The sequence below is a fragment of the Dasypus novemcinctus genome, chromosome 15 (assembly GCF_030445035.2).
Source record: "Dasypus novemcinctus isolate mDasNov1 chromosome 15, mDasNov1.1.hap2, whole genome shotgun sequence".
Lineage (NCBI taxonomy): Eukaryota > Metazoa > Chordata > Mammalia > Cingulata > Dasypodidae > Dasypus > Dasypus novemcinctus.
Genome location: NC_080687.1, coordinates 107108825 through 107133049, shown reverse-complemented (window position 1 = coordinate 107133049; position 24225 = coordinate 107108825). Strand labels below are relative to the sequence as shown.

The window sequence follows — 24225 nt, the reverse complement described above, 5'->3', positions numbered from 1 at the left end:
CTGCTGTCATGTGTACAATTCAGTGATGTTAATATAGTCACAATATTGTGCTAAAATCCCCCCATATATTACCATCTGTACCTATCAAGCAGTAATTCTCCATTCTCAATACCCCCACAGCTGTTAGTAAACTGTATAAAATAACTTTAATGGACATATCTATTTAAATCAATATATGTAAAATACGATCATTTTCCCTGAGGCACTGGGCAATTTCAAGGGTTCTCTGTGGCTCATATATTGGAAAGCACAGGTACAGGGCATGATCTAAATATTATATTTTCTTAAAAATCTCCAAGTGTTTCTAATTTATACACAGAAATGAGAAATACTATTGCTCATGGCAGAAAAAACCTAGATGCCAGAATTCAGCTAGCGATACATAGGTACAGGTGGATGGAACCACAATGTATTTATCAGTAATCATGCAGTAACAAGACAAGGGGAGAGGAAATTTGACCAAGATTCATTTACATTCTATGAGACAGATTTTGCACTTTGCCAAGACATGACTAGAAATAAGATATATTCTCATATTCTTGTTTTACTGTTCCTTTCAAAGTAGAAAGGTAAGTGTGACAAAAACATCAAGTTTGTTTCAAATGTTTTTGAGATTTAAAAAATGGAAGCATCATAGTAAGTTTCTAAATTGCATATAGTTTAAATATAAATGAAATTTGAGGAGCTTTTCTTTTGCTAAACATTTCCCGCTTACTTTTTTTTTATTCCAGTACAAAAACCTGGAAAGGTCTTAGCTTTTGAGTGACTATCAGAATTATGATTAATGAAGAAATAATAAAATTGCTTCAGGTCATCTCACAGCTGCCCCGATGTGGTTCCATGTCTCAAAGCACCTGGCTCTTCCCTGTTCTGACCCAGGTTGTCCACCTCCATTCTGCTTTTTGAAAGGGCCAGGACTCATCTGATCCACATTGCTCAGTTTAGTAAACTTTTCTGATTCTTGATGCCTAAATGTATCTTGACTACCTTCTCCTCACTATATTATTAAGTATTATAGCTGTTTAAATTTTTAGGCAATTATTCAGTCCTTCCTTCTGCTGGAAACCATTAAGTCTTATCTTTCAAAACTCTACTAAACTCAATACTCTGAACAATTTTCCCTTCTTGTAGGAACATTTCCTTTGTCCCAAGACACATAATTTATTTCTATTGTTCTCCCAGGACAATTTGTAAATACTTCTAATAGAACCAGGTACTCTTTTTTTTCTTTACATAGTTGTATGGCCTTAAATGTTCTTTATTGAGGTAACCATAATTGAAGAATTGATTTTGATATGATTTTGTGTATGAATTATGAGAAGTATCAGAAGAAGAGCAGAAAACAACTACTATTGGATTGACATACAATGTAATAACTTGAAATCAATTTGGTTTTCTTCATGTTTTCTCCTGATTGTCATTCTCCCTACACTTCCCTGTTTCCCTAGAGGAAGGTTGTAATGGTTAGGCTAATGCATCAACACAGTCAGGTAATTGTGCCCAGTTGCTTTGTCAAGCAAGCATTGAGTTAATTGTAGTACAAAGACACTTAGGGGCTTTAGTCATCAGTGAGTATGCTGCATAGATGGCTGATTACATCAGCATAAACCAGGGAGATTGCCATCAGCCATCAGCAATGAATGAAGGCTTATCAAATCAGCTGAATACCTTAAAAGGGAAAGTGATTTCAGCACTCAGAGAAAACCTCCTAGCTCGACTTTGGGCAGCCAAAGTCTCCCAGAAACTCATCAAAGACCTTCATTGGACTTTCATTGGAGCCTCTGGTTTACAGACTGTTGGCAGAACCTGGACTTGTGCACCCACATGGTCACATGGGAGACTCTTATAAAATCTCATACTATTAACAGATATCTCCTGTTGATTTTGTTTCCCTAGAGAACCCTGACTAATACAAAGGGGGTCATTATAGACAGTAGTATATTATAATTAATAGCAGCAAAATTTGATTGCACAATATACAATGAACATAACAAAGGAAATTTTTCTGAATTGGACTATAACATCAAGAAGGGGAAATATTAAGATTATGCACAAATTATTCATGATTTCCAATCTCAGATATAGAGATCACAATTCTCACTAGGGAAATTATACTTGTGAATTTTGAAATGTTTCCAAACCTTAGATATATAAATTTTAAAAGGTATGAAACATATAAAATACCCAAAAAGAGAAATGGTAATATTGATTTTGAGACACATAGTTCCAATCAACTCTAAATGCATGGAGTTCACACTTTTGTCAAGACATTAAGATAACCTAAATGCATATACTTATAATTAACAGTGGTTGGAAAAATGTATGAAGTAAGCTGATCGGTCATAATTTTTATATGGAATGCTATATACAGGATATGACTTATTGAAACTTTAGGTACTTTTATGCCTGTTACACTTTCAGGTAAATTTTTTTTAAAGGAACATCATTTTCTGTTTTGAGGTGGTCTCATGACAGTTTCTAGTTTGCTTAAGAAATATCTGAATCAATCACATCATTGCAATCACAGAGGAAAATATTTTGGAAGGAAATGATTGTGACCACAGAATAAGTTTTTAGAGAACACTTTCCAGAAGGTTGCATTCCTTTTTTTTTTTTATTGAAGTACATCACTCCTACATAAACATACATAAACAATAAGTATACAGTAATAATTGGGAACTTACAAAACAAACATATGTAACATCATACAGGACTCTCATAACTCACCCTACCACCAATACCTTGGATTGTTGTTAAACCTTTTTAACTAGTGATTAAAGAGCATTGTCAAAGTATTACTATTAACCAAAGTATTTTCCCCCAAACCCCCATTAATATTATTATCTTTATATCATTTACATATGAATATACATAAACAATTAAAGTTGTGAGCTTACAAAGCAAACATGCATAAGATGATAATTTCTGTATTTTGAAGCAATGGAATAAATTATAATGGGAAATTGACTAATTGAATTGTATAAATATGGGAAACTCCTATATTTTAATCAATTTTATTGATACATAATAATAAAGCATAAAATTCAAAAAAAAAAAATCAACCCTCCTCCAATACCTTGCATTGTCGTAACATGTTTGTTACAAATTATGAAAAAATATTGTCAAAATCTTACTACTAATTATACTCCTTATTTTATATTTGGTGTATTTTTACCCCCAGCCCACAATAATATTATTTTTTAAATATATATTTTATGACAGAAGTTGTAAACTTATAAAACAATCATGCACATGTTGCAGAATTCCCAAACATCAACCCTGTATAAACACACCACACTGTGGTGGAACATTTGCTACAAATAATGTAATATCATGTGATTGCTACCATGTCTATAGTGTACATTTGGCACGCATTTTCCATACTGCCCCATTATCAACACACTACATTTTTGGCATACATGCAAGAATATTAAATGTTTACTGCTAACCACAGTCCATAGGTCACTCCAGTTGTATCTTCCCCATGCTTCTTCACATTCCCACCATCCTGTGATAGTGATGTACATTTGCTCTAGCTAACAAAGAACACTCTTGCATCTGTACAATCAACCACAATTTTCTTCCACTTCTTGGTTTACTGTGCTATTCTGTTCCTAGAATATTCTCTAGCATTCTGTTAACTGGCATTTACATACCTAGACTACCATTTTCAGCTACATCCCCATTTATAAACTAGCTGTTACTATGTGTTAATATCCACTCTATACATTTCCACACTTTTACAGTAAAGCTTATTAAAATGGCTACATACATTAAATATCAATAGTCCATCTCAGTGATCCTCTTATCGCCTTTAAGAATCCATCACACATCATTAGGGCTTGAAGATATTTTCCTACAATTTATTCTAGAAGATAGATGTTTCTTGCTTTTATTTTTAGGTTTTTGATCCATTTTTAGTTAATTTTTGGATAAGGTGTAAGATAGAGGTCTTCTTTCCTTCTTTTGGCTATGGAAATCAGTTCTTTCAGCACTATTTGTTGAATGGATTGTTCTACCCAAGCAGTGTGGGTTTGGCAGGCTAGTCAGCAATCACCTGACAATACCTGTGAGGGTCACCCAATTTGGTTCCAGTGGTCTGTGTCTGTCTTTATGCCTGTACTATGCTGTTTTCACCACTATAGCTAGGTAATATGATTTAAAGTCTGGAGATGAGGGTTTGCTTTTCCTTTTTAAGATATTTCTGTGTATTCAGGACTATTTACACTTCCAAATAAATTTGATAATTGTGTTTTCAATTTTAAAAAATGCTGGTTCACATTTTATTGGGATCGCATTGGATCTGTATGCCAATTTAGGTAGAACTGACATCAATGATATTTAGTCTTCCAATCTGTGAGGATGGAATGTTCTTCCAGTTATTTAGGGCTTTTTAAAAATTTCTTTGACATTGAGTTGCAGTTTTCTGAATACAAGTGCTTTACATCATTGGTTAAGTTTATTCCTATTTGAGTTTTATCTGTCATATTTTAGTTTCGCCAATCTTTTGATGCTTTTAGTTACTTTTATTGACATATTCTTCATTTTTAGGCCTCTCTCTCCTTTCTTTTCTTTTCAAGCTCTAGCACACCCTTTAGGCTTTCCTGAAAATCTGATCTCTTGATTAGAAATTCTCTGTTTCTATTTATCTGTGAATATTCTAGTCTTGTCCTCATTTTTGAAAACCAGTCTTGCTGGATATAATTTTCTTTGCTGGAAGTTTATCTCTTGTAGTATCTTAAATACTGATTCTGGTGAGGAATCAGCACTTAATCTTCTTGGGTATCCCTTATGTGTTAGACATTTCTTTTCTCTGGCTATTCTCAGAATTCTCTTTTGCTTTGGCATTTGACATTCTTGTTAGTATATGTCTTGGAGTTGGTCTATTTGGAATTTTTCAGATTGGAGTACATTGTGCTTCTTGGATATGGATATCTATGTCCTTCATTAGGGTTGGGAAATTTTCTTCCATATTCCTTTTGCCCCATTTTCCTTCTCTTCTCCTTCTGGGACACCTATTACATGTATGTTTGGATGCCTTTTGCTGTCATTTAGTTCCCTGAGACCCTGTTCAATTTTTCCTTTCTCTTCTTCATCTGTTCTTTTGTATGTTCACTTTCAGAGGTCTTTTCTTCAAACTCACCAATCCTTTCTTCTGCCTCTTCAAATCTGCTATTATATGATTCCAATGCTTTTTAAATTTCATTTATTGTGCCTCTCATTCTCCTAAAGTCTGTTATTTTTCAATGCATGCTTTCAAATTCTTCTTTGTGCTTATCCAATGTCTTCTTGATATCCTTATTGTCTTCAGACATTTCACTGAATTTCTTAAGGAGATTTGTTTGAACATCTATGATTAGTTGTCTCAACTTCTTTATGTCATCTGGAGGCTTATCTTGTTCCTTTTACTGGGCCATAGCTTCCTGTTTCTTGGTGTGGATTATAGTTCTTTGTTGGTGTCTTGGCATCTAGCTTACTAGAGTATTGATTCTGGGTGCACTTTTTCTCTTTAGTTTAGGGCTTCCTGACATTTCTCCATTGCTGGTTGTGCAGGAGGTACCAAGGATGTAGTTGGTGTTGTAATCTGTAGAGAATCAAGCTGCCCTCATTACCCCAGGGACCAGTGAAACTTCTCCCAACTTTCTCCTTTGCCAGAGGTATAGGCAGAGTCACAGCTGTGTGGAATAATCCAAGTCATGCAGGACTAGACTGTAGATGCCCAGAGAGTCTGATGAAACTTCATGATCTTTTCTCTGCTACCTGGGGCAGGGATGGAGCTACAGGTGTGAGCAACAATCTAAGCAGTATGGGTCCAAGATGACCATGGTTGCTCCAATAGACTTCCAATTATTCAGTCTGTGCTATCCAAATGTACCTGCAGTTATCTGGATAGGCTGGTGGAGGACCTGCCAGCCTCCTCCCTGACAGAGGTGAGGCTGACTCCTAGGCTAGCACTGCAAGTCGATCTGGGTGAAAGAAACCAGTTCCCACCATCACTGCAATTTTTAGTCAGCCTGAATTTCTCTCACACTGGGGGTGAAGTCAAAATGGTGGCCACAGCCTTTTTCTAACCTGGATATGTTCAAATTTTAGCTGTTCTTAGGGTTATACAGTATCCAGGCAAATCCACCAATCAGTAGCTGAAATCAGTGGTCAACTGTCTCCTCCCTAGTTTTTGGGAAATGGGGCTTCAAATTTCCATCACAGAATAATTCCTGGAGTGGCTTGTGTTACCAAAGTAGGATAGTTACTGGCTTTTGTGACTTGGCTGGTAATTTTTTGGAGAGGCTGGCACAGGTTCCCCTATCTTCCTTCCTGCTGGAGGTGGCACTGAGACCTAGGCTAGAGCTGCAATCTAATCTGGATAGAAAGAAGCTGGTTCCCACCAGCACTGTGATTCTCAGTCTGCTCCACTTTCCCTCATGGCAGGTACAGAATTAAGATGGTGGCTACTGGCCTCTTTCTGACTTGGACAGGTTCAAACTTTAGCTATTTTCAGGATTATACTCTAGGCCACTGAATTTACTCATCAATAGCTAAAGTTGTGCCCAACCATCTCTTCCTCCCCCATTTTTGGGAAGTAGAGCTTTCAATTCCAGCCACAGAACAGCTCCCAAGGTGGCTTATGCCTCCAGTGGAGGATAGACACTGGAATCTGTGATATGGACCACTCTATTTATGAATCTTCTCTGCAGAGGTGCAGTCTGCTTCTTGAATTCATTCAAAGATGTTTCAGGATGCTCTTCTTGTCTTCTGGAGCCAGCAAACTGGTGCTTCAGATAGTTCCAGATAGTTCTGGGTGTTTACTAACTGCTCTGTGGCAGGACTGACTTTAGGAGCTCCTTACTCTGCTGCCATCTTGCTGGTTGTCTCTAGTTGCATTCTTTTTTAAAAATCTAATTATAAGAAGATTTTTATTCTTTTTTTTTTTTTTACCAGTGGGTGCTGTGACTGTGTTCCATATAGATATTGACCCTACAATATTTGGTTAAAAGAGAGTGTTTAGAAGCCCAATTTTCCTTAAAAAAAAAAAAAAAAAAGATTTAATATGTGTGGTCTAAGCCACAGTCTCTCAATTTCCAAACTATTGACATTTGGGGCCAGATGATCCTTGAGTGTGTTTAGGGTATGAGTCTGTACATTGTGAGATATTTACCAGTGTCCCTGACCTCTACACACTAGATTATTGTAGCACCCTATATTGGCAACTACAAGCATCCCCAGGCTTTGCCAAATCTCTCTAAAATATCAAAATGGTTGATGGTAGAGAACCTCAGAAAGTCATTGTAATGTATACCTCTTAACTAGAAAAATATTGAGTCAGGGTGTATTATTTTATTATGTGCCTTAATTTACTCAAAATAATACTAAAGAGGCATGGAAAGGTATGAACAGGTGAAAGGACAAACTCTCCAGTAAAAGCTACATATACCAGAACTGAACTCACTGTGCAGGCACCTGGAGGCAAGTAGAAGATTCAAAGAGAAGAGAGATGAGTCCTAAATAAGTTTATTTATTTTTAATTCTCAAGTTATAAAAGAGTGGAAAGGAAATAGCATGATGGAAATTTTTGACATCCAACACTAAATCACAACTTACTGAGAACGAACTGTCTGCCTAACAATATGTAAATGATTTTGTCACACATCTGCTTTATGTAGGACAAGTGGGCATCAATATAATTTTTGATACCCAAGTCTGGAGAAGTAGATAATTTCACTATTTTCATAAGCCAAAGTTTAGCCTGGGATATGCTGAAAAAACTCTTCACCTAAATTTCTAAAATGGAAATGATCTACATCTGAACTGTTCAGTTGGCAGCAATTAGCCATGTGTGGGTATTGAGCACTTAGAAAGTGGCTGGTCACATACGTAGAAATTATAACATTTCTATTATATTGGGTTAAAATATGTTATCTGCCTTTATTTCACTTTTTTCCCTAAATGTGCTTACTAGGAAATTCAGAATTACATATGTGCCTTGTATTATATTTTATTGGAATAGATGCTCTGAAGATGGCAAATTGTAAGCCCCCTTTAACTCCTTGAACTTCTCAACACTTCCCTGGGTTAATTTTCCAGTGAGGCAGGACCTGTAGGGGGAGCTGGGAGGCCTTTTAAGTCTGGACATTTCTTTCTCCTCAGCTCAAAGCTCAAGGATGATTCATTTCTTTCTTCAACTATTTCAATCTCTTTAGGGTTGAACCTTGTTCTATTTGTGTTTAAGTGCTATTTGCTCACATTAATAATGGCAGGAAATTAAGGCACATTAATGTGATGCATATAAAGCAGAACAGACTTTTAGGAAACAAGAGCATTCAAGTCACAGAAGCCCCCAAAACTCTGTTAATTTACCCAGGAATAGGCAGGAGCCATGGCTGCACACACTGAAGAAGCAAAGAAGTCCTGGCTGCCTGGACTTCCTTAGAAACTCATGTACTTTAAATGTAGATACATCTATTGCCTCCACTGCATCAGTTTACTGCATAAGGGCCTATGTGGATATTTTAATGTGCCCTTTACGCCCTTTGGTGTCTCAGAATATCAATGTCAGGCACAACTGGCAGCTGAGAAAGCTGATGTCCAAGACTGAGAAACTGCAATGGGAATGAAAGACTCATACACTAAAATTGATGCACAAGGAGGGCTCTGTCAGGTTTATATTTCTTCCTTATATATCATGTATTTTTGGATTTGGTCAAGGGTTGTGGTTAAAGTTAAATTTCTCAAGGATGTTTTGTCTTGGAACAAGAAACCTTGTCTCTAGACTCACATCCTATCTAGCAACAGAAAAGGCAAGAGGAAGCCATTTTCAAACTTCAAGTGAAAAGAGATAGTTTGTGCAGAGATAAGTAAGGCCAGAGCTATTTTTGCTCTGAAGCAAGAACAGATGAGCTTTAATAAATCATTTAACCATGCCCTTGCCAAAGTGGTGGAACTAAACCCCACATCTCCCCCCTTTCTTTTATGAGTAGGTGGTTTTATTTATTTGAGTAGCTGTATATATGGCAGCCAGGTATTAATAGCATTTTGTTGTATGCTGCCATATTTGGAAGAAGCATCAGCATCCTAAAAATATACCAAGACAGAGACAAATTAATCCTCTTATTGTTGCCCACTATTTAAAATTTAGATTGGAAAACCATTTTGAAGCCTTGGGCCATTGTAACTGTTTAGATAAGGTACTTTGTGTTGTTTGTTGAGTTTGATTTTTTAAGTTCCATAATTGGAGATGGAGAGCCCCCACTTCATCTGATATATGAGTGGAGAAGGCACTTTGAATGTGGTTTTTTTATTTGGTTTCAATTATGTTGGGTGTCATTCCATTTTAAAGGAGTGACACAAATGCTAGAATGCCTCCAGTCAATTTCACTTATTGGTGGCCCTGCAGGAGGAACTCCATAACCTCCTATCCATGTTCAATCTGTTACATGGGCTCAATAGGTGTGATTAGCAGTGCAGGGTTTAAAAGACAAGGATGAGCAATATGTGCATTTTCCATGCTCCCACCTTAGCAGAAGCAGTAGTGACTACTGACAAATAAGCTAAAAAAGTATTTTTAGGTATCATAGGACACCTAACTCATGCCATAAGAGCTTGTGTTTGGTTGCCCAATTTTTTAAGATTCCCCCATGTAAAAAGTTTAGTTCCTTGGGTAGTCCTCAGGGGAATGTTGGTTGATTGCAGGCCAAGTGCTTCCAGGCTCATTATTGGGTTGTGCTGCAGATTCCAACAGGCCATGATATGGTTTTACATGTTTTGCTAGAAGCCAAAGAGGTCCTCCTGAGGAGAGAACACATGCATACCCTCTTTCCCAGGTTAATAAATTTACTTTAGATTGGAAAACCATTTTGAAGTGTTGAGCCATTATAACTGTTCAGCTAAGATTTTTTGTGTTGTTTGATGAGTTTGATTTTTTAAGCTCCATAATTGCCACTCTAATTGGAGATGGAGAACCCCCACTTCATCTGATATATGCCAATTACCATTAGCTTCTTGTCTATCCAGGGGTTTATACAACACTTTAGGATAAATTTTTACAATTAGTATCTGAAAATGTCATTCTGCTACCATACAATTGTCAGAGCCATGATTTTTAAAATTTAAAGTATATAGGGCTATTTGTATGATGTCCTTTGAACTGGTTAGACCTAACACCCTATTCCACCCCTTTTTTTGTTTTGTAAGCATAGTTTTAAGGTGGAGTGAGATTATTTTGAAGGAAAAAATATTTTTAACATATATTAATATAACAAAGTAAGGTAAAAACTACAGGTTTTTTATACAGTTAGATTTTTGTTATTAGGCTAGGATAGATGATTGGGTTATGCACACAGCTTTGGGAAAGCACTGCAAAATTTACTGTTGGTTTGTTCACATATGAATGCAGGTTGGCTTGACTTGCCTAAGGAGATATTAAAGAAAGTTTTAGCAAGTTTGAAAACAAAGTGATAGTGACATAATTGGATATTAATTTTTGTAATAAACTAACAATATTTAGGGTTGCTGCACACAGCAATGGAGTCACTAATTTATGATAGCCTACTGCTTTATATCATCTGTGGCAGTTTTTAATGTGAATTGGACAAGCATGAGTTAAAGCATCTGCCTTGCAGCAGCTTTCAGTGGAAATCAGATGATTATGAGTTAAATCATTTGCTTTTTGAGTTCTAGTAGACAGGTCATTTTTATGATATATATTATTTTTAATCATAACTAAAATTTTGATTAAAACACTATATTTTTATCTAATATTATGCTGGGAAATTGTTAATATTTTAGGAATTTTATATGCTCTTTAAGTATTCATATGAACTTTTTGTTCATACAACTGAGGGTTAAAGAATCTTCAATTTTATAACACTTTTAAATATTGTTCACTTAACATAACATATTAAATGAACTTAACTATTTTATAATTTCATTTCTTTCAAGGTAAAAGAACAAATTCTTTGCAACAGCCCTAAGTAAAGGATATTTTTCAGATTTGACTTTGAGAAAGCATGTTTGAACATTATGTTCCTTTAAAAACTGTAAGACTTGCTTCTTCTTAAATGATAAGGTTAAAGAACAAGAAGTTATTTTGGTAAAACAGACTTTCTTTATATTCTCATTATTCATGAGAGAAATCCTTTATAAAATTTTTATTAAAGCAGATTAATGACTTAAGAAACTTTGAGAAAGAACAAAATTTAACCTTGCATCAGTATACTTATTTCATACTAAAGCTTTTAAAATTTAATAGATATACTCATCAAATCTTATTTAACCATAAAAATTACGTTTCTGCATACCTTTTGCACTTTCTATATTCACTCAAGTTTTGTTCCAAATTTTATTCTTTCTTAATAACTAGTCATTTTATCTTTGGAAAAAATTATTTCCTGTTTTCTTAATAATAAAAACACATTCTATACACCCTACATACATAAGTTACTAAAATGATTTTGGAAACTGTCTCCAAGTAAACTTTTTAAAATATGCAATTACCATCAACACTAAACAAACTTGTTAAAATAAATTATTCAATTTGGTTATAAGCAAATATAATTTTTTTTAAAATGTCAAATACTTAGTAGCATGCAATATTAGAAACAGTATTTTTAGAGGCAAGTTGGCAGGGAATGCTGGTTGCCAATAAGTTTTCTTGTTATGATGTTATTTTTGTTATTATTATCAATTCAGTTTCTGTTTAATAATGACTTCTTGGAAGTAGCTATTTAAACACTTGAATTCAAATGATGCTTTCACAAACTTCTTAGAATTATTCATAACCACATAGACTATAATTACTTTTTCTTAAGAAAAAATTTACCTTCACAGAACACATTCTCTCACTGTATGCAACCACAATACTTTTTAAAACTTTCCATATGCATTCAACTTTCTTCCTGCATATTTTCATTTTGATTTTAATAAAAATTCCCATTTTATTTTAGGACAAAACACACCTTTTTGAACAAACATCAAATTTCCATTTGCATTCCCACAAAGTTTTTACCTTTTTTTAATATTCAAGTTTTAATTCTTTATTTTATCCAGTGAAGAAAAATAAGCTACTTATTTCAATTTAGGCAAGAACTATTTACTGTTAAGAAACTTGTAGTAATTTCATTAATCAAAACTTACAATTTTTATCAGTGTAGTGATCTTATTGCATTTATACTTATGTATTAATATAAGCACTTTTATTTATTTATTTATTTATTTATTTATTGACCACTTGAAAAGAACTTTTTTTAGGAATTATCTATTAATTTATATTACCATCTGGAGGTATTAAAATATACATTGACATTGAATAAACAGACAAACACAAAAACAATTATAACACACTAACAGAAACATAAAGTTTACAATTTGGCCCATAATTCTAGGTCTAGAGTTCCCATAATTCAAAATCCAAGTTTCCCTTGTTGAAGAAGTAGGAACAAAAGGTCTGTACTGTTTGATACAATGTAATATTTTTTCTTCTTTCACTTTACAATTAGCCACTTTCAATAGTTGTTGTAAAGTGTGGAGGTAGATCTCCTGTTGCTTTGATAATGTATTTCCCATGTTATACTAGTGTCTGCATCAGCTTCCCTCTCTCAGGGCAATTGATGTCCTCTCTGTGCAGGATGTGTGGTCCAGACCAATCTCACTATGCAGACACATTCCCAGGGACCCTCCCAAAAAATTCCCTTCAGCTGGGGGAAAATCAACTGCCCCACATTTGGGTGCCAATTGCTATGAGAATGAAAGACACACATACCAAAATTGATATGCAGGGAGGGCTCAGTCAGGTTTATTTCTCTTCCTTATATATCATGTATTTTTGGATTCAGCCAAAGGCTGTGGTTAAAGTTAAATTTCTCAAGGATGTTTTGTCTTGGAACAAGAAATCTTGTCTCTAGACTTGCATCCTATCTAGCAGCAGAAAAGGCAAGAGGAAATCATTTTCAAACTTCAAGTGAAAAGAGATAGTTTGTGCAGAGATAAGCAAGGACAGAGCTATTTTTGCTCTGAAGCAAGAACAGATGAGCTTTAATAAATCATTTAACCATGCCCTTGCCAAAGTGGTGGAACTAACCCCACAAGGAACTGGAACCCTACCTGAGAACTATTCTAAAGGATGCAGGAATTCTAAGGTAAGGAACATTTTCTTTTTTCCCCCTTCCTCACTAAGTACTCCTGGACAGTCAACATTGCAGTTGATTCTCCAGGATAAGCTGTGGGCAGCTTGAGCCTCCACAGCTTATAGCACCTGAATATTGGCATTTTACATGTTAGAGCTCCTCCTGAAATCATGTTCCTTGGCTATGAATGCAGAGTAGAATCACCTGGTGATCTGTGATAAAGGCTGATGATCAGGTCCTGTCCTAGGCATAAGTGAACCACCTGGCAGAGCTGACCACCAGTACAGGTTGGTTTCCTCCAAGTCACCTATCATTTGGGCAGGTTGCCAATCCACAAATCCCTTCTTTTGGCAGCACTAAATTACTGCCATAACCAGTCTTCCTTTTCATTCCCTAGTGTGAAGTTGAATCTCTTTAAAAAGAGGAAGCCATTTGTCTCTATTCTAGATTTCCTTATAACATATCTAACATAATCTTGCCATTTTTTTTTAGACTTCTGTGGGGAAAACTCTGTTATACCAATGTACATCTAACTGATTTAGGAAAAGAAAAGTGTAGGAAAAAGGAAGAAAAAGTTGCAAGTATTTAAAAATATTAATGCATCATATATCTTGTATTGTTCATGTCCTCATTTAATGTTTACTGAGTAGTTAAATAGGATGAAACAGGGCATGTGTTAACATGTGTAAATGATTGATTCCTAGTTCAGGAATTCAGGAATGATTTTTGTGGAAATGTTTTATTGATTGGAGAATGAGGAAAAATAAAGCAGCTATTTTGCATTGGATTATGACCCCCACCAATACTATTTCATGTCCTAATCCCTGGTCCTGTGGCTATGAGGTCATTTCACAGATCTTATTATAGTGAAGCCAACATGAATCAGGGTGGGTCTTAATCCATTTTGACTGGAATCCTTATAATCAAATGATAGAGGCAGAGGTTGAATTATGGCTTGCTGGCAAGCCTCAACTAGAACACTACAGACTACAGAGAAAGCATGATCCTGCCAATGCCTTGACTTTAGATTTCTAGTTTCCAAAACTATGTGGCACAGTAAAATCCCATTTAAATTGAGTAGTCTGTGGTATTTATTACAGCAGTCCTGGCAAACAAAGACAGCAGCTTAAATGAAAAAGTAATATTTGGGCCAATTCTTCAACTGGATCATGTAGTCTGCTATTTGCTTTCTCTCCACAGTGGATATGCCCTTGGATATGAATGCCATCATCAACGACCTCATCATATCTGATGACCTGAGGAATATCTGAGTTGGACATATTCACAAAATGTGCTGAGAGATTCAGCTATGTGTTTTGTCCTTGGCTCTCCTTGTTTCACCTCTGGTTGCTATTACTAGAAGGTTGTCTTTGGAAAAAAACAAAGAATGAGACTTGGGAGCTTGCAAAGAATCTGTTCATCAACAAGGGAAGGTCAAACTCTCTTCAGAACTAGGTACAATATACAGAGCTTAGGTAGATTTTACCAATTTAATGGGATTTGTGTGCGGCGGCTTGCTCGGTCGGTAGAGGTGGGGTCTGGCTGCGGACGAGGGGTTGGTCCAGCTCTGGATGAGGGGTCGGTCCCGCTTGGGACGAGGGGTCGGTCCCACTTGGGACGAGGGGTCGGTCCGGCAGCAGACGAGGGATCGGTCTCACAAGGGGTTGCGCGGTTCAGCTGACGGGGTCGCCCGGCGAAGCCGGCGACGAAGGGGTCGCCCGGAGAAGCAGGCGACGAACTGGGGACAAGGGAGGCCAGGCCCTTGTCGGGGGCTCTCAGGACTGGAGGGCGCACGGCAGAAGAACTACCGCGGAGACAAGGTAAACACGCAAGTCCACTTTATTGAGGGAGAGGCAACAGTTTTATAGGGGCTGGGGAAGGCTGATTGGTCGAAGCCACACCCTGTTCTGATTGGTTGCCTGCAAAAGGTCAGTGGGCGGTACTGGATGGGGGAGGGGTGGTGGTTAGGGATTGGCTGTTGCTGTTGCTGGGGGAAGGGGCAGGGTTTAGGGATTGGTGGCTGCTGTTGCTGGGGTGGAGGGCAGACTTGAGTTTCCCACCCACGCCTGGCTGTTGCTGCTGTCGGGGGAAGGGAAAAGGGCGGGCTGGATTTTTCCGCCCACGCCTGGCTGTTGCTGCTGTCGGGGGAGGGGAAAAGGGCAAACTGGAATTTTCCGCCCTGCGCCTGTGCAGGGAGAAAGAAGAAGAAGGGTGCCGCCCTACAGGCATCGTGTGGCGCCATCCGGGAGGAGGGGCGGCCACGGAAGCATGGCTGCCGAGAAGGGGAGACCTGAGGGCACTCTGCGCCCATGCCGAGCTTCCTTCAGGGGTGGCGGTGAGTCCGACCAGCCACCCTATTATGGGGGCAGCAGCTTGGCCTACTGCGGCCGCTCCCCTGCCAGGCCAGCAAACCACGCTTCAGCCCGAGGGGTGACCGCATTTGTGTATGTGCTCTTGTTTGTATGTATATAGAGCTGTGCAATTTTATCACGTGTGTAGATCTGTGAAAACTCTACCAGCTACCCTCTGTTTTACATATTATGAATTAAATAAAATATTTTGATTACTCAGGAGTCAATGTGTGATATTTTTTCATTTTTATAATTTAATTTTTATATATGTAGTATTACATGCATAACTTCCTGTGAAATTTTCAGTATTAAAAGAATGAATTTTTGCCCTCTCAACAATATTTATTTGACACTTCACAGGACCTGCATTGCCCAGACAATTGAACCCCCTGTCAGCTTTACACTTGAGATTTCTTTAGGGAGAAAAAACACACCCTAGTGGATGTGAATATGGCATGCAGAGGACAGAGGGAGTGTGGTTATGAAATTGCCTTCCTTGAGACTATAAGCAAATAATTTTAATAAATAATTAAACGTACTGAGGCAAATGCAATCCAGGCTCCTCACTGATGGAAGAATTATTTAAAAAACATGGAAGAAGCAAAGGCTGGAATGAATAATAGGGATTATTTAAGAAAAAGAAAGACTGTGAATAAACCTGTGTTTATAACAATACAATATATTATAATATAGATGGGTGTGTATAAGTTTGTGTAGGAAATCCACTTGATTACAAGGTCTGTCTGCTAAAAGGGCCCAAGAGCTATAAATGCAGCTAATACTGGTTGCAATAAACACAGCTAATACAAAATCTTGGTTTCATAGATATAGGCCAGTGCCTATGAAAAAGAATCAGATTTTCCCTGGTGAAATGGCTGATACCAGAGCTCCATCTGTGCTGGCAAAGAAAAACCTAGAACATCTTGTGAAAGAATATGAGTGCTTTACAGTTCTCTCAATGGTTAATTATGGCACAACATAAGCATAAAAGTAAATATAACAATAACAGAATACAACCATTTGGAAAACATAGCAACATAGGAGTCTTTATAGACTCTAAGAATGAATATATGCCTTTTGTCATATTGAAGAGTTTTCCTTCAACTTCTATCTTTTGACGTGTTTTTATCAAAAAGGATGCTAACAATCAGCAAGAGGGTGGTGGAGTAAGGTGCTCCTAAAATCAGCTCCTTCTATAGGACAGTTAGTAATCACTCAGAGCTATCTGGAGCAAGCTGAAGTACCTGTTTGGGGGCTCCAGGAGACCAGAAGAGCATCCTGCCACATCCTTGAAGGAATGGAAGGAGGAGACTGCCCATCTGCAGAGAAGACTCTTAAGTAGAGTACTCCATGCCCCAGGAGCCAGTGCCAATCCTCCAGAGGAGGCACAAGCCTCCTCAGGAGATGTTCCACAGCTGAAATGGAAATCTCCACTTCCCAAAAACAAGGGAGGAAGAGACAGTTGGGCACCAACTTCAGTTACTGATGAATAAATTCAGTGGGCTAAAGTATAGTCCTCAGAACAGCTAAAGTTTGAGCCTGTCCAAGTCAGAAAGAGTCCAGAAAGGTGTGGTTAACTCCACACCTAGCATGAAGGGAAGCAGGGCAGACTGAAAATCCCAGTGCTGGTGGGGACCAACTTCTTTTCATCCATATCAGATTGCAGCTCTAGCCTAGGCCCCAGTGCCACCTCCAGGAGGAAGGTGCAAGGACCTGAGCCAGCCTCCCAGGAAATTGCCAGCCAAGCCACAGAGGCAGGTGAGTGCCCTACTCTCCTGGTGCAAGCTGCCCCAGGAGCTCTTTTGTGGCTGGAATTGGAGCTCCATTTCCAAAAAACAGAGGAGAAGGAGATGGTTGGCTGCCAATTTTGGATACTGATTGGTAGACTCAGTTGGCTAAGATATAACCCTTGGAACAGCTGGAGAATGAATCTCTCCAAGTCAGAAAGAAGCCAGTGGCTGCCATTTTGACTCCAGCCTGAGGGGAAGCCAGGCTGACTAAAAATCACAGTGACAGTAGGAACCAGTTTCTTATACCCAGATCAACCTAAAACCCTAGCTTAGGATTCAGCCCCACGTCTGTCAGGGAGGAGGCTGGCAAGCCTTGCATCAGCCTATCTAGGTAACTGTGGGTACCATTGGCTGGTACAAACTGAATAACTGGAAGTCTATCAGGGCAACTGTGGTCATCTTGGAATGACACTGCATAGATTGCTGTCCACTGCCTCAGGCAGGGGAGGGAAGGGCATGAAGCTTCACCAGTCTTTCTGGGCAACTACATTCTAGACCTGCATGACTTGGATTATTCCACACAGCTGTGACTTTGTCCCTACCTCTGGCAAAGGAGAAAGTTGGGAGAAGATTCATGAGTCCCTGGGACAATAAGGGCAGCTTGAGCCTCCACAGTTTATAGCACCAATTACATCCTTAGCTCCTACTGCACAACCAGCAAGGGAGAAAGGGCAGGAAGCCCTAAACTAAAGAGAAAAACTGCACCCAGAATCAATACTCTAGTAAGCTAGATGCCAAGACACCAACAAAAATTACAATTCACACCAAGAAACAGGAAGATTTGGCCAAGTTAAAGAAACAAGATAAGCCTCCAGATGACATAAAGGAGTTGAGACAAACTAATCATAGATGTTCAAACAAATCTCCTTAATAAATTAAATGAGATGGCTAAAGAGATTAAGGATATTAAGAAGAGACTGGATGAACACAAAGAAGCATAGAAAAATAGCAGATCTTATGGGAATGAAAAGCACAATAAATGAAATTAAAAAAACAGTGGAATCATATAATAGTAGATTTGAGGAGACAAAAGAAAGGATCTGTGAACTTGAAGAAATGGCCTCTGAAAATGAACATATAAAAGAAGAGATGAAGAAAAAAATGAAAAAAATGAACAAGTTCAGGGAACTAAACGACAGCAAGAGACATGCAAACATACGTGTCTTGGGTGTTGTGTATATGTTATGGGTGTCCCAGAAGGAGAAGAGCAAGGAAAAGGCATACAAGGAATATTTGAAGAAATAATGGTAGAAAATTTCCCAACCCAATTGATGGACATAGATATCCATGTCCAAGAAGCACAATGTACTCCCATCTAAAAAAGTGTGAATAGACCAAGTCCAAGACAGATACTAATCAGAATGTCAAATGCCAAAGACAAGGGGAGAATTCTGAGAATAGCAAGAGAAAATCAATGTATAACATATGAGGGATACCCAATAAGATTAGGTATTGATTTCTCACCAGAAACCATGGAGGCAAGAAGATAGGGGTATGATATCTTTAAGATAGTACAGGAGAAAATCTTCCAACCAAGAATCTTATATCCAGCAAGACTATCTTTAAAAAATGAGGACAAGACTAGAATATTCACAGATAAACAGAAACTGAGAGAATTTCTAGGCCAAAGACTAGATTTTCAGGAAATACTAAAGGGTGTGCTAGAACCTAAAAAGACAAGACAGGGAAGAGAGGCCTGGAAGAGAGTCTAGAAATGAAGATTATATCAATAAAAGTAACCAAAAGTGTCAAAAGAGTGGTGAAAATAAAATATGACACATAAAACTCAAATAGGAATAAACTTAACCAACAATGTAAAGCACTTGTATTCAGAAAACTGCAACCCAATGTTAAAAGAAATTTTTAAAAAGGCCTACATAACTGGAAGAGCATTCCATGCTCATGGATTGGAAGACTAAATATCATTAAGATGTCAATTCTACTCGATATGTGTATTCAATGGAACCCTGATAAAAAATTCCAACAGCATTTAAAAAAAAATTGAAAACACGATTATCAAATTTATTTGGTAGGGTAAAGTGTACTGAATAGCCAGAAATATCATAAAAAGGAAAAGTAAACTCTCATCTCCAGACTTTAAATCATATTACAAAGCCATAATAGTAAAAACAGCATGGAACTGGCATAAAGACAGACACATAGACCAATGAAACCAAATGGATGGTTCAGAAAAAGACCGTCATACGTATGGTCAAGTAATTTTGAGTAGCCTGTCAAACCACACAGCTCAGGCAGAACAGTCCATTCAGCAAAATGATGCTGAAGGAACTGGATATCCATAGCTGAGAGAAAGAAAGAGGACCTCTATCTCACACCTTATCCAAAAATTAACTCAAAATGGATCAAAAACCTAAAAATAAAGCAAGAACCATAAAACTTCTAGATGAAATTATAGGAAAATATCTTCAAGACCTGATGGTAGGTGATGGATTCTTAAAAGAGATAAGAGGAGGACTGAGTGGACTACTGATGTTTAATGTATGTAGAAGTTTTAATTAGCTTTGCTATAGAAGTGTGGAAATGTATAGAATGGATGATAACAAACAGTGAGTAATAGCTAGTTTATAAATGGGAATGTAGCTGAAAATGGTAGTCTAGGTATGTAAATTCCAAATGACAGAATGCTAGAGAGTAATCTAGGAACTGAATAGAATGGTAAACCAAGAGGTGGATGAGAATTGTGCAGATGCAAGAGTCTCCTTTGTGAGCTAGGGCAAATGTACATCACTACTGCAGGGTGTTAGGGATGCATGGGAAAAGTACAACTGGAGTTACCTATGGACTGTGTTTAGCAATAATAATATAATATTCTTGCTTTTATGCCAAAGATGTACTGTGTTGATAATGAGGCAATATGGAAAATGTGAGCCAAATATATACTATGGCATGGTAACAATCAGATGATATTATCTTATCTGTAACAAAAGTTAGACCACAGTGTGGTGTGTTGATGGGGAGGTGTTGTTTGGGAATTCTGCACATGTGCATGATTGTTTTATAAGTTTACAACTTCTGTCATAAAAAATATATTTAAAAAATAATAATAGAGGGTGTTGGGGGAAAAACACACCAAACATAAGATAAGGACTATAATTAGTAGTAAGCTTTTGACAATATTCTTTCATAATCTGCAACAAATGTCTCATGGCAGTGCAAGTTGTTGGTGGAGCATTGATGTATGATGTGATGCATGCTTGCTTTGTAAGTTCACAACTTTTACTATATACTTAATTGTTTATGTATGTTCATATATAAATGATATAAAGATAACAATAATAGGGAGGGTTGGGGGAAAATACTATGGTTAGTAGTAATATTTTGACAATGCTCTTTAATCAGTAGTTTAAAAGGTTTAACAACAATGTAAGGTTTAGTGGTAGGGTGAGTTATGAGAGTCCTGTATGATGTTACATATGTTTGTTTTGTAAGTTGTGACAACTATTACTATACACTTATTGTTTACATATGTTTGTGTGTGGTGATATATTTCAATAAACTAACTTTTTAAAAATAGGATGTTAGATTTTGCCAAATTCCTTTTCTGCATTGCTGAGATTATCCTTCAATTTGCTCATGTGGTATATTATGTTGATTGATTTTCTTAGATTGAATCATCCTTGCATACCAGGAATAAATTCCACTTGGTCATGATGTATAAATCTTTTGATATGCTGTTGGATTCAATTTGCAAGTATTTTGTCAAGAATTTTTGCATCTATGTTCATTAGAGAGATTGGTCTATAATTTTCTTTTCTTGTAGTATCTTTATCTGGTTTTGGTATTAGGGTGACGGTAGCTTCATAAAAGGTGTTGGATAATTTTCCTTCCTCTTCAATTTTTTGGAAGACTTTAAACAGCATTGGTGCTAATTCCTTTTAAAATGCTTGGTAGAATTCACCTGTGAAGCCACCTGGTCCTGAAATTTTCTTTGCTGGGAGATTTTTGATGACAGATTCAATCTCTTTAAATGTGATTGGCTTGTTAATTTCTTGTATTTCTTGTAGTATCAGTGTAGGTTGTTTGTGCATTTCTAAGAATTTGTCCATTTCATGCAGGTTGTCAAATTTGTTGGTACAGAGTTTCTCCTAATATCCTCTTTGATTTTTAAAAAAACTCCTTTGGGGTCAAAGAATGAATAAATAAATAAATGGGGGCAGGGAAAGTGCTTAGTTTCTGTAGATGCCAACTAATAAAAGTTGAGAGATACAACAAATTGCATGTATTAAAACAAAAGAAATATAACCTCTCACATTTCTAAAGGCCATAAGTTAGAAATCAAGGTAAATGAAGAGCCATCTACCTTTGAAGCCTGTAAGGAAGAATCCTTCCTTTCTTCTTCTGGCTTCTCATGTCTCCCAGGAAAACTTGGCATTATTTGGCTTATAGACACATCACCTCAGTCTCTGCCTCTGGCTTCACAGACCTTCTCCCTCATGTGTCTGTGTGTCCTTTCCTCTTCTTATAAGAAAACTCATTTTTGGATTTAGTGTCCACCCAAATCCAGCATTACTTCATCTTAATTTAACTAATTACATCTGCAAAGACACTATTTCCAAATAAAATCAAATTCTGAGGTTGTAAATGAATTTAAATTTTTGAAGGACACTATTCTACCTGCTACAAGCATTTGGGAAGAAATAAAGAATTAAATTTAGAAGTGCCAGTGAGCAGAGAAGTTGAAAGCTGGGGCATCCATAGCTTGGAAACCAGGCAGCCTGCAGATACAATCACAGCAGTCTTCAGGCTGGGAGATTGGCTATCAGGCTGCCTGGACTGTGAATGCAGTGTCCATCCTCTCTTGAAACCTTGGCCCAGTAGAATCCCATGGACCTGGTGAACTCTGCATTCCTGGCTTATCAGTCCAGCAGATGTAATTGGATAATTACTGATCAAGTTACTGTGAACCTGCTAAACCCTGAAGACAGCTGTTGATACAGCCAGCCAGAAAATGATGGTCGTGTTGCTATCACCAGCTCCTGTAGTGATGAAGCCAGCATAAGTGGAATTACCAGCACAGTTATATGATGTAGAGTTTGACCCAGCACTGGAAAGGATGACTGCCCATTTGTTTGATGGCATTATGGGAAGTAGTGCAAACAACATTCGGCCATAGGTTCTGCAAAGTGTGCATTATCAAATCAATAGGGGATGCAGGTCTCGAATGTCCAATGAATTACTACTGAAAAATCAACCGTTTCCTCACAATTTTGCAAAACAAGAGATTCTTTACCTGATTAAGTGTCCAATTGAAGCCTGTTTGCACAAGTTGGAACTGAGTCATCTAGAGGAACATGAAGCATATTGTGAATTTGCTCTCATGGAGTTTCCCCCGTGTCAACATCCCTTCAAAAATGCCAACTTAATGTTCACATATTCAAGGTATGTCTAAAGGGACAGATGTCTTGTGTGAACTGTGCTGTGCCAATGCCATTTGTGTCCATGAATGAGAACTGACCCCTGGCAAATGTCATCTTTGAAACTTGCAATAGCACACTCATCAGAGAATAGATGCCAATCATTATGACGCAGATTGTCCTACAGCCCCATTTCCATGCATATTCAGTACTTTTGGCTGCCATGAAAAGATACAGAGGGATATTTGGCATGCCAACTATAGGAGAATACTGAGTCACACATAAGAATGTTGACCTTAACTTCCATATCTCAATGTGGTATGCTCCTGTATGAATCTGCCTCTCTGTCCTGTGTTTCGTCTGGTTGTCACCCAGACATCCAAAATTTCAAAGAAGCCATTCAACAGTTAGAGGGTCACCATATAAGATAAGACCATCAAATCCAGGTACTAATGGCTAAAATAGAAACTCAAAGCATGTGTCTAGGTGAATTCGAAGAAACCCATTTGAACCCTTGAGGACAAAGTTGTGGAAACAGAAGACCAGCAGTGTTATGGGATCTACCTCTGGAAGACTGACATCTTTGGGATGTACCTGAAATCTCAGGAAGAAGAGCAACCTGTTCGCATTCATAGTCTTAGATTCTACACTGGTGAACCTGGCAACAAATTGTTCAAGCACTGTACCTTCAGTTACCAACTGTTCATAACTGTGCAAACAATATGTACCTCTTTATCCACACAATGCAAGGAGAGCACGACAGCCTTTGGCCCTTCCAGGATATGATAAATCTTACAATTATTGATCAACCTGTAAGACAAAACCAAAAAGTTATAATGGATGCAAATGAGAGCTGCTTGCTTTAGAGTGATACACAATGCCATGGAACCTGAAAGGTTTCAGCCACATGACTTTTATAAATCTCAAAGCCCTAAGAAAAAGAAACTTCATTATGGATGTTACTTTACTAGTTTGCTGTGAGGTGTCCACCTCTTTCAACATGGATAACCACTGGAGGGAGGGCTTTCATCAAAGTACTGATGTAGGGATATAGCATCCCTCACTTAAAAACAAACAAACAAACTTGTACATTGTTGAAAAATAAAATAATAAATATAGTAATCCATGATAGAGGTTAAAGGAGAAATAATATGGGATCTTTCCCAAGGGGGATAACATATTTCTGTTACAATTAAACTCATTCCTGATGGCAAATTTGAGTAGAGATTAGAATTGCAAAAGTTTCACTATGAGAAAATGTGAAAAGAAAAAAGAATTTCTCTTATCATTTTATACCAATTATACTGGCCACTATTAAAAATCAGCTGTAAATGTTGGAGAGGATGTGGGGAGATAGGAATGCTTGTTCCCTGTTTGTTGGAATGTAAATTGTGCATTCACTGTGGAGGATTGTTTGGCAGTTCCGAAGGAATTTGAATATAGACTTGCCATGTGACTGGGCAATACCATTGAAAAATATATATCCAGAAAAACTGAGAGCAGTGACACAAACAGACATCTGTATACCAATGTTCATAGCAACATTATTCAGGATTGGGAAAAGTAGGAAACAACACAGGTGCCTGTCAAC

At 37.4% G+C, this 24225-nt stretch overlaps 1 pseudogene; it reads left to right on the top strand.

Annotated features, from left to right (window-relative positions):
* Positions 1–22104: 22104 nt before the first annotated feature.
* LOC101422363 (TNF receptor-associated factor 6-like) lies at positions 22105–23688 on the top strand (annotated as a pseudogene).
* The last annotated feature ends 537 nt before the right edge of the window (positions 23689–24225 follow it).